Source organism: Mastomys coucha, unplaced genomic scaffold (genome assembly GCF_008632895.1).
Source record: "Mastomys coucha isolate ucsf_1 unplaced genomic scaffold, UCSF_Mcou_1 pScaffold16, whole genome shotgun sequence".
Taxonomy (NCBI): Eukaryota; Metazoa; Chordata; class Mammalia; order Rodentia; family Muridae; genus Mastomys; species Mastomys coucha.
Genome location: NW_022196898.1, coordinates 106,499,923 through 106,510,099, shown reverse-complemented (window position 1 = coordinate 106,510,099; position 10,177 = coordinate 106,499,923). Strand labels below are relative to the sequence as shown.

At 36.7% G+C, this 10,177-nt stretch overlaps 1 non-coding gene across 1 annotated transcript; it reads right to left on the bottom strand.

Annotated features, from left to right (window-relative positions):
- Nucleotides 1–4,608: 4,608 nt before the first annotated feature.
- LOC116094630 lies at nucleotides 4,609–4,773 on the bottom strand. Its single transcript, XR_004120247.1, has one exon. It is a non-coding gene; the product is annotated as a U1 spliceosomal RNA (small nuclear RNA).
- Between the last annotated feature and the right edge of the window lie 5,404 nt (nucleotides 4,774–10,177).

The window sequence follows — 10,177 nt, the reverse complement described above, 5'->3', positions numbered from 1 at the left end:
TGTTCACCCTCTTGATGCCCCTCCTCAGACCTTTAATAAGCATTTTATTATTAGTAACCTTGGGGCCTTTCAGTTTAAACAAAATTACTGGCTTTATAAAATAGCAGATTGATTCCATGGCATCAAGACCCTTGCAAACTCATTATCATAGGTTTGATTTGGCTGATAGAGGTGTTGCCAAGCCTGAGGTTGATAATTCTCCTTTGGTTCTGGAAAAAAAATCAATCCAGGATGGGCACCAGTGTGGGCTTTGAGGCTAAGCACCGCAGGGGAAGGTTTCACTCGGATCATTTCTGAATTCCCTGTGAGACAAACCTGGTTTGCAAAGAGGTTGGTATCTGTTTTTTAAAAGATTTTCTACTCTCACAGCCATCCATTGGACTGAGTACAGGGTCCTCAATGAAGGAGCTAGAGAAAGGACCCATGGAGCTAAAGGATTCACAGCCCCTTAGGATGAACAACAATATGAACTAACTACTACCCTCAGAGCTCCCAGGGACTCAAACTCCAACCAAAGAGTACACATGGTAGGACTCATGGCTCCAGCAGCATATGTATAGCAAAGGATGGCCAAGTTGGTCATCAATGGGACCAGAGGCCCTTGGCCCTGTCAAGGTTCTATGCCCAGGTGTAGGGGAATGCCAGGGCCAGTAAGCAGGAGGGGGTGACATGGTGAGCATGGGGAGGGGGGAGGGAACAGGGGTTTGTTTTAGTTTTTTTTTTTTTTTTTTGGTGAGGGGAACCTAGGAAAGGAGATATTGTAAATAAAGAAAACATCTAATTAAAAAAATATTTTCTAAAAGAAAGCTCTGCCTCCCCTCCCCAAAAGATACCAAGAGCCACGACTGTGGGACATGATGGTAATCGAACCCATAGGAAGAATCAGGTCAATGTTCCCCCACCCCATGCTGGTTAACACCCACTCATCAAAGGATGAGGCAACTATATGATCACCACAGTTCCTTAAGGCATCAATTAAAAATAATAAAAAGGGAGGAGGTGCCTGGAGCCCTGGTTTTAACCATGACCTCGTGGATAATTACTAGCTTACACATACAGCTCCGAGAGAACATATGTAGTCTAATAGTAAGAATATTTGTGGGTGTGGAGGACACTGTGACCACTGGTTCCAGAAACTGAAGATTGTAATCTGGCTTTAGGAATGCACCTGGACTCTTCTGCCTTCCCTTGAAGCTTTCTCCTGCTTGTTTTATATTGCCATCCCTGAAGTAAAGTTTTCAGAGCTTGATCAGACAATGTCTTGCTCTCATTCTTCATGTCTCTTGTTCTCCTCAGTCTCTCTCCCCTTCCCTAGGTCCCTGCTGAATTCCCTACAGGTTATGGCAAACCTATATGTGATTTAAGATCTAGAAACAAAGTCTTTCTGTCCTACTACTGGTACCTGTGTCATTATAGAGATATCTTATCCTTTCAGTTTAAAAACATTGAACCAAACCTCCTGTTTCAATATCCTCTATAGGGATTTCCATTTTTCACCAGACATAAGCTTTGTAGGTTTTCCAGAGTCTTTGTATCTTGATTTCTAAGGATTCAATTTGTCATATAAGTTTTGATTATGTAAATTATATATGATTAGATCTAGTAATTCAGGCCCATAATCTTAGCTTTGAAGAAGGATGAAGCAAGACCCTAAGTCCCACACCTGCATAGACTACAGACTGAGTTCAAGATCAACCTTGGAAACCTAGTAAGATCCTCTCTCAACACAAAAATCATTCACAAGATGCTGTGGGTATATTTCTGTGGTAGAGCACTTGTCTAACTTGACAGAGTCTGGATATTCAATCCCCATTTCTGGGAAATTATTATTGCATTCACTAATTCACACTACTTTCCATTATTAATCTATATTTTCAAATAGGAATAATGTTTCTAATCCCTGTGATGAAGAAGAGAGTTAACACATTTGTCTACCTCTGTGTCAATATTACAAACTACATTGCAATCACTAGTAAAAGTTACAGCTGAATTGATGAGAAACACAATGAAAATAAAATGGTGTTCAGTAAGTTAGAAAGAAGAGAAACAGAACAAGAAAATACAAAATAAACACACAATGTACACTAAGTTAATAGAAAATATAATCACATCAATAATTATACTGAAGTGCCTCCAATTTAAAAACAGAAATTGTTACACAGCAGGACTTAAAAAGCCATATTCAAGTTGATGCCTCTTTTCTGAAAATTACTTTAAATTACAATGGTCTATGGGTATAGCTCCGAATGATTTCATTCATAAGTTTTAAGAGAAATTTAAGGGGAAAATGTCAATTCAATCAATATAAACATTTCTTGAAATTGAGGAGGAGGAACTACTGAAAATCCATTGTACAAACAAGGCCAGCCATGCAAGCTAGATTCCTCCTGGAAAGGATTTTAAATCTACCCAGAAAGACTGGGGAAACTATCATGTACCTCTTTTAATAGAAACTTGTTTATTTTATGTAAGGTGACAATGCAAGGCTATGCCTTGAAATAATGTTATCTTTTTTTGTTGCTACCTTTAGCATACATTCTAATCAAAGAAAAATTTCAATAAAAAGAACAAAGACAGAATTTTACCATGAATAGAATCTTGGTTGCAAATTATTTAAATATCTGCTATTCTGAAATTCTGGTTCATTTATCATTTGCTGAGAAACCTTTAAAGGTTATTGTAAAAGTGAAGTGATTTTTCTTGACAGAAATTTTGTATACCATTTCTTTGATGCAAGCTACTTCAATTACCACTTAGCTAATGAACCCTTCAGATTTCATTTGCATAATTGGTGCCAATTTTGAGAAGAGGAATTTATCCTGCTGGGATAAAAGCATCATCGGACACACCAATAAAGTGATGATTATTTAGTTTAAGATGTTCATGCACATGACACCAAGCAGACAGGCAGAAACATCAAGTTGTCATTCTGGACCTCTAAAGTCCATGATTTTTTTGTGTGTGTTTTCAGAGCCAGGGGCTCAAATGTGACTGAGTGTACATTCATTAGGTTATAACCAGCAATTGAGTGGAATTTTCAGACAGTCCAGTAGTCATAGCTTCAAAGAGAGCAGCCCCCATTTTTAAAAGGAGGGTATTTTTATGTAATATATCTTAATCCTTATGAATCTAAAATCTCTCACAGTCTAGCTTTGCTCGTAAGGTCCAGAGCCATGGACTTATTTGTATTCCAAATCCTCTACCTGGTGTCCTCTTCTGCATTAGGGTCTGTGTCAACCACTTTACATACATTTTATCATCTTTTCTATATAGCTCTAGTTTAGAAAGGACATTATACTACCCATTCTTATTTACATGAAAAAAAAGACTACAAATAAATTCCAGTTCGAATAGCTGGGGGAGAAAGATGTTGTATTCCAGTGATGTTTTTATGAATCATAAGCCTTTTTAGATCCCATCATACACTGTATCATGTCTTAGAGTTAATCTAACTTTAAACAGAGGTCTTAAAACAAATAACATTTGAAGTCACACTTTAAAAACAAAACAGATTCTCACCTTTCTCCAATATTGTTTTATGGTAAAGAAAACATCCATTTAATAACAAAGAATGTCAGATTTACTCTGCTTTCTCCTATCAATAGGGATAGACCATGTCAACAGGTATTTTGGGTACTGACTTGCATATTCTCTGTAGATGAGCTTTGCTTATCTGAAGAACAAAGCAACAGTTATTTGAAGAATGATATAAAATCATTCTCTCTCACACAAACATTATATTTAACACTAAGTTTAGATCCCTGAATTATAATTATGCTGATATAGAGTGACTCTACAGAAACAAAAATAAGGAAATCATTTGAGCCAATATTCATTTGTGCGTGCGTGTGTGTGTGTGTGTGTGTGTGTGTGTGTAGTAAATCTTGATCTGTCTGGCTTATACACAGCCAGACTTGGATATTCCATAAAACTGATCATGAAGTATAGATAAGTCTTCTAATGAAACAAAACTTAAACTCAGGCTAACAAAACTGACTAGGATCCATACAATCAGTTTCTTCCTGAAACTTCTGAGTAGATTAGACAAGATAAGGCAAAATCAGTACTAAGAGCATTTTCTGTATAACAAAATGATATTTCAGTAAAGACTACACTCACTAGATTGCAACTGACTTAGAATACTGTAAGAGGCCCAGTTTTTATTATAGAAAGCTGCTGTTAACAGAAGTAGAGAAATATACAAGATAAGGAAACAATTCATTAGTCTTAGCCTGGCACCAGAATTCTACTGTCATGGCTTCAGAATATCCCATTTGATAAATGCTATATGTAGGATACAAAAAATGTGAATGTACTATTTGATATCACATAGTTACTATCTTGGTTTCTGGGTCTATACTTTGGGTTAAGTTTAGCACCAACTGTCTATAGCACAATTCACCTAACACCTAAGGACATATTCCCAAACCTTATACCTTACTGTCAATGTCAAAGATAATGTAGAAAGTACTTTACCACAAAGTGAGATCAGACAAATGATGTGTTATTTGGAGGAAGAAAATATATAGATATAGATTTTCGTTATTGTATTTATTATGTTGTTTTAGGAAACAGATGCTTTTCTTTCTTTCTTTCTTTTTATTTAAACTGGAGAGTGCGAATGCAGCAGTCCCCCACTACCAAAAATTATGCAGTTGAGTTTCCCACATTTGGAGAAATCTCAGAGGTTAGCACATCCGGAGTGCAATGGATATACCTCACCGTGGGAAAACCACCTTCATGATCATGGTATCTCCCCTGCTAGGTAAGTATGAAACAGATGCTTTTCAATCCTACATTCTCAGCATTTAGCATAACATTATAGATACTTGAGAAATGTTTAAGGAATGAATAATGAATAAATCAGAAAATGATATATCCAAAGGTCAGGAACATGCCACAGCATGGCTCCTCAACTGATGCTAGGGTTAGAGACCTTCATTAACAATGTTCTTGTTTAATTCTTCTTTTCTAAATGATGCCTGCTAAGATGTAGTACTAATAATGTTTCACCTTGTATTTTTTTTTAAAAAAAATGTATTGTGTCAAAGGGTAGAAAGGAAATGAGTAAGTAGAGATCTAAGAAGAAATGTCAGTCCAAAATCAAAGGATGCTATTAGCAGGTCAAAGTTACCAGAAATGCTTGAGTGGACTCTGACATTTACCCATAGAAGAGACAGAACCACTGAGGTGACATCTTCTGGGAAGTGTTTTCTGAGCATAAAGAGACTGTGTTCCAGAGATAGCCAAAGTTGTACCTTGTGCTGTTGCAGGTCTTGGTAATGTGTAAGAGTCACCCAGGTGGTACTGATTTTTAAGGCATGAAAGGTTCATGAAGAGCAGCTGAGGCTTGGCACAGTGAGAGGCCATGGAAGGTCATTGGTAAAGTGGCAGCCTCGGTTTGCAATTGATTGCCCAGGACTGAAGGGGTCATACAAAGGAGTTGAGGCTTGGCACTATAAAGACAGTCTATGAGAGGCTATTGGTAAAGCCTAGTTACAGCAGTTTTAAACGTAAATCTGCAGCTGCTGGGGGTTGTGGAAAGGGTGAAGTCCCAGAGACCTGGAATAGGGGAGGCTCCCAGAAGTCAATGTAGATGACCTTAGCTGAGATCCCTAATAGTGGGGAGATGGAACCTGAAGAGGTCACCTCCAATAGCCAGACAGGACACCTAGTGGAAGCATAAGAATACCAACTCATCCACAAAACTTTCCTCCCAAAATTTGTCCTGTCTAAAAGAAATGCAGGGATGGAGCAGAGATGGAAGAAAGGTCCAATTACTGGTACAATTTGAAAACCATCCCATGGGAAAGTACCAATCCCTGACATTATTCATGATAATCTGTTATGTTTGCAGACAGTAGCCTAGCATAATTGTCCTCTGAGAGACTCTACCTAATAGCAGACTGAAACAGATCTAGATACCACAGCCAAACATTGGGAGTAGGTTAGGGACATTATGGAGGATTTGGGAGAAAGGATTGAAGGTCCTAAAGGGAACCCCAGAGAAAGACCAACAGAGTTAACAAACCTGGACCCCTGGGAGCTCTCAGAGTCTGAGCGACCAACCAAAGAACATACAGGGGCTGGAACAAGGTCCTCAGCATATATGTAGCAGACAGGCAGTTCAGTCCTCATGGCTGCCTTTTCTGGCCTCAGTGGGAAAGGATGTGCCTTATTTGGCAGAGACTGGATGTGCCAAGTTAGGCTTATCCTCACAGAGAGAAGGGAAGGCAGCCAGGGGAAGGAACTATGTAAGGGAAGGACAGGGAGGAGGAGCAGCATTTGGGATGTAAATAAATAAATAAATAAATAAATACAGGAACAAAACAAAACCAACCAACCAAACAAAAAGTATACCCCTGCCCCAAACAAAAAACAAAAAAACCTTCCAACATCTGAAGGTGCTTGAAGCTGTACTTCAATAGCTAAACTCACACAAAGATGAGGCTGTTAATTACACTGTTACCAGGGGTAGAACAAATGTTCAGATAAACACAAAATTGTTTGATGCCAAATAGGAAAAAATGGTGAGCTGAGAAATAGAAAATGCAAAAAATAATTCATTGCTTACGAATAGGAAATGAGTATGTTAACTTAACTCACATGTCAAAAGGTAAAATGTCTACGATATTGTTTTGTTGTTGCTACTATTTAAATAACATATGTGAACAGTAGTATGGATGCTGATTTAGTTGATGACATATAAAACTTCTGAGGTCATTTTATGTTATCAAATATACACACATTTTTCAAAACTAAGTAAAATGGATAAGTTTTTGTTGTTTTTTTTAAACAGAACATCAAATATCTAACATATATTCTATTGACTCATTGCCAGGCCTTGTGATTCTGGTATTTGAGGTATTTTTCCACAATATTCACTCTTTCTTCTATGGCACAAATGTTTCTAACCCTTGTAATTGGGCACTGCCATGTGACTCTCTGTAACAATGAAATTTGGATAAAAATAATGATATTCCAGCTGCAACTGTGTCTCAAGCATAGTGAATTCAGACTTGGTAGATTAAAACATAGCATGCCCAGTTAACTTTGAAAGTCAGATAAATAAAAACCCTTCCAGGGTAGGCACATTGGTATATCAAATTGGAGAAATTATGAGAAACATGAGAATGTCAGTATTCTCTTTGAATGTCCACAAAAGTTCACTTAAGTTTCTTTACAGGGTAAACAATCTACATTTCCTTATACATGTCAGTAAAGTAATGTTACTAGAAGAGTACATGAAATATATCAATATATCATTAAAGATCTATTTTTCAGTTTTTATATAATTCTTTTCGAGATTTTTTTCTCTTTAAAGAAAATATGTCAATGTTGAATACCCAGTTATTTATATGTGTTTGATTTTCCCTCTTAAATAAAGCCATAAACTGAAACATGAGTGAATACATGAGGGGAATAACTAAGAATCAAGAAAAAACAGAAACTGGACATACCTTGATATTTGGTGGTTGGTAGAGATGTTTTTGGAAGGTTATGACCAGAATTACCTCAAACAACCTTATTACTCAAGAGAAATAGAACATTTGAACGTATTCCTTGTAGGTGAGTGTGAATCAATATTTTTTGGATTAAACTGAGCTGAGTTGAAAATCCTCCCTTGCAACTCTTTCATCCAGAGGCCATGTAATATTGTTCAGGGGAAGAATACTTAGTAATATCAAGAAATAATAATTGCTTCCAAGTTCTCTACCATCATTTTTCAAGCTCCCCATTTTCCACAACCCCTCTTAATACTTTTCTAACTTTGTTTATTAATCTCACGTAGAGCATCAGAAAATGGGGCCAATTCACAGATGGAAAGTTAGAACTTGGGCCAGGCAGCTAATGTATTCATTCACTGCCTTCCAGAGTTAGCAGAGTGTGTCCAGCTGGTTGAACATAATAGATGTATTAATACAAAGCAGTATCCTAATCAGTGAGTTGAGACTAAAATTTCTTTGAACAGAAATAAACCTACACCATCACAGTTCATGTCCCACAGACTCCATGGGGAAAAAAGCTCATGCCTGCTAAAACTAAGATTTTCATAGCATCTAGTCGGGGCTTTCTGATAATAAGCAGTGTAGGTATGTACTGTGTTCTGCAACTTCTATCTCATTTCCCTTTGAGATTTTTAATCAATGCCTCATAAGAGGTCCACAGGATAATTTTTATATACTTGAAAACAGAAAACAATGTTCAAATTTAAATATTTTGAAAGTGTCTTGTGTTACATCCCCTCTTCACTTCAGTCATCCATCGGACCCCTGACAGCCTCTGTTTGAGGGCTAACACCTGAGAGCTAAGACAGATACTCTCTGTTGACTGTTTATCTTTGAAGAAGCCGCCTGACCACACCTACCACCTGAATACACCCATCACCTGAGCACACCCACTGCCTGAGTATGCCAGCCCCTGAAGATCTTCTGAACCTGGAGACTTTGGCTGAACTTTCTTCATAGTTAATCTAGAGACTTGTTTTCAGTTTCCCCTGTGATTATAAAAACCCTTGTTTGTTCTCAGTAAAGTGGAGCCTTGATTGGTACACAACTTGGTTTCGCGTTTTCTCTTGCATTTCAAACCCTCTCTTTCAGGTCCTTTATTTCCTCCTAACTGAGGAGAACCCTGTTCATGAAACTGCGGGCAGTTCAGTCTTGCAGTCTAGTATTAAACAAGGTAGAAAGCCAAGGATGCAAAAATCACAAGTATCAGTTTTTAAATCCAATTTTAATAAAGATTCATAGATTTGGCACACAATTTACAATGAATATCTTAGACGTAATTTTATAACTACAGAAAGAACTCTTCTCCATGTCATCCTACCAGCAGATCTACACAGTGAAGTGGAGAAGTGTGGCAATTCTAAAGCTAAATTGAACAAGTAAACAAAATACTTATCCTTAAAATATCTAAAGGAGTTTAAACTTTAAATAAGTACATTTTTAAAATTTCAAACTTCTTTCTTCATCTTTTGATTCCAGTAGGATAATATTCATAAATATGAACTCCTTGGATATTTCATAAAGCCTGAATGTTATCACAGGATGGTGAAGGAAGCCACAACAAGGCTTCTGGTGGTGAACACACAGGTTGAAAACCTGTGCAGATGAGGTTTTGGAGACAAATAATAAGTACACTTAAGAACACAAAAGCATGTTCCTCTTTCTCCACATACTCACCAGCATCTTTTGTCACCTGAGTTTTTCATCCAATTCATTCTGATTGGTATAATGTGGAATCTCAGGGTTTTGATTTGCATTTCCCTGATATCCAAGGATGTTGAACATTTCTTTAGGTACTTCTCAGCCATTTGAGATTACTCAGTTGAAAAATTATTTGCCTAGCGCTCTACCCCATATTTAATTGAATTATTTGGTTTTCTGGAGTGTAACTTCTTGAATTTTACATATATATGTGTATATATATATACATACACATATATACAATATACATATATATGTGTACAATATATGTATATATGTACAATATGCATATATACAATATACAAATATATTGATATTAGCCCTCTATTGGATATAGGGTTGGTAGAGATATTTTCCCAATTTTTAGGTTGCCATTTTGTCCTATTGATAGTGTCCTTTGCCTTCAGAAGCTTTTCAATTTTCCCATTTGTCAATTGTTGATCTTAGAGCCTAAGCCATTGGTATTTTTTGCAGGAAATTTTCCCCTGTGCCAATGTGTCCCAGGCTATTGCCCATTTTCTTTTCTATTAAATTAAATATATCTGGTTTTATTCAGAGGTCCTTGATCCACGTGAACTTGAGCTCTGTACAAAGAGTTAAAAATGTACCAATTAGCATTCTTCTACATGCAGAATACCAGTTAGATCAGCACCATTTGTTGAAAATGTTTCTTTTTTCAACTTTGTAGTTTTTGATTGCAAGCTAGTAAAATCACTTTGGAAATCAGTCTGGTGCTTCCTCAGAAAATCGGAAATTTGATGAGGACCCAGCTAAACACCACTACTGGATATATACTCAAAAGTTGTTCCACCATATCACAAGAACACATACTGCACTATGTTCATAGCAGTCTTATTTATTTATTTATTCATTTCTTTATTTATTTTATTAGGTGTTTTCTTTATTTACAATATGTCCTTTCCCAGATTCCCCTCTAAAAAATAAAAAATAAAAAATAAAATAAAATA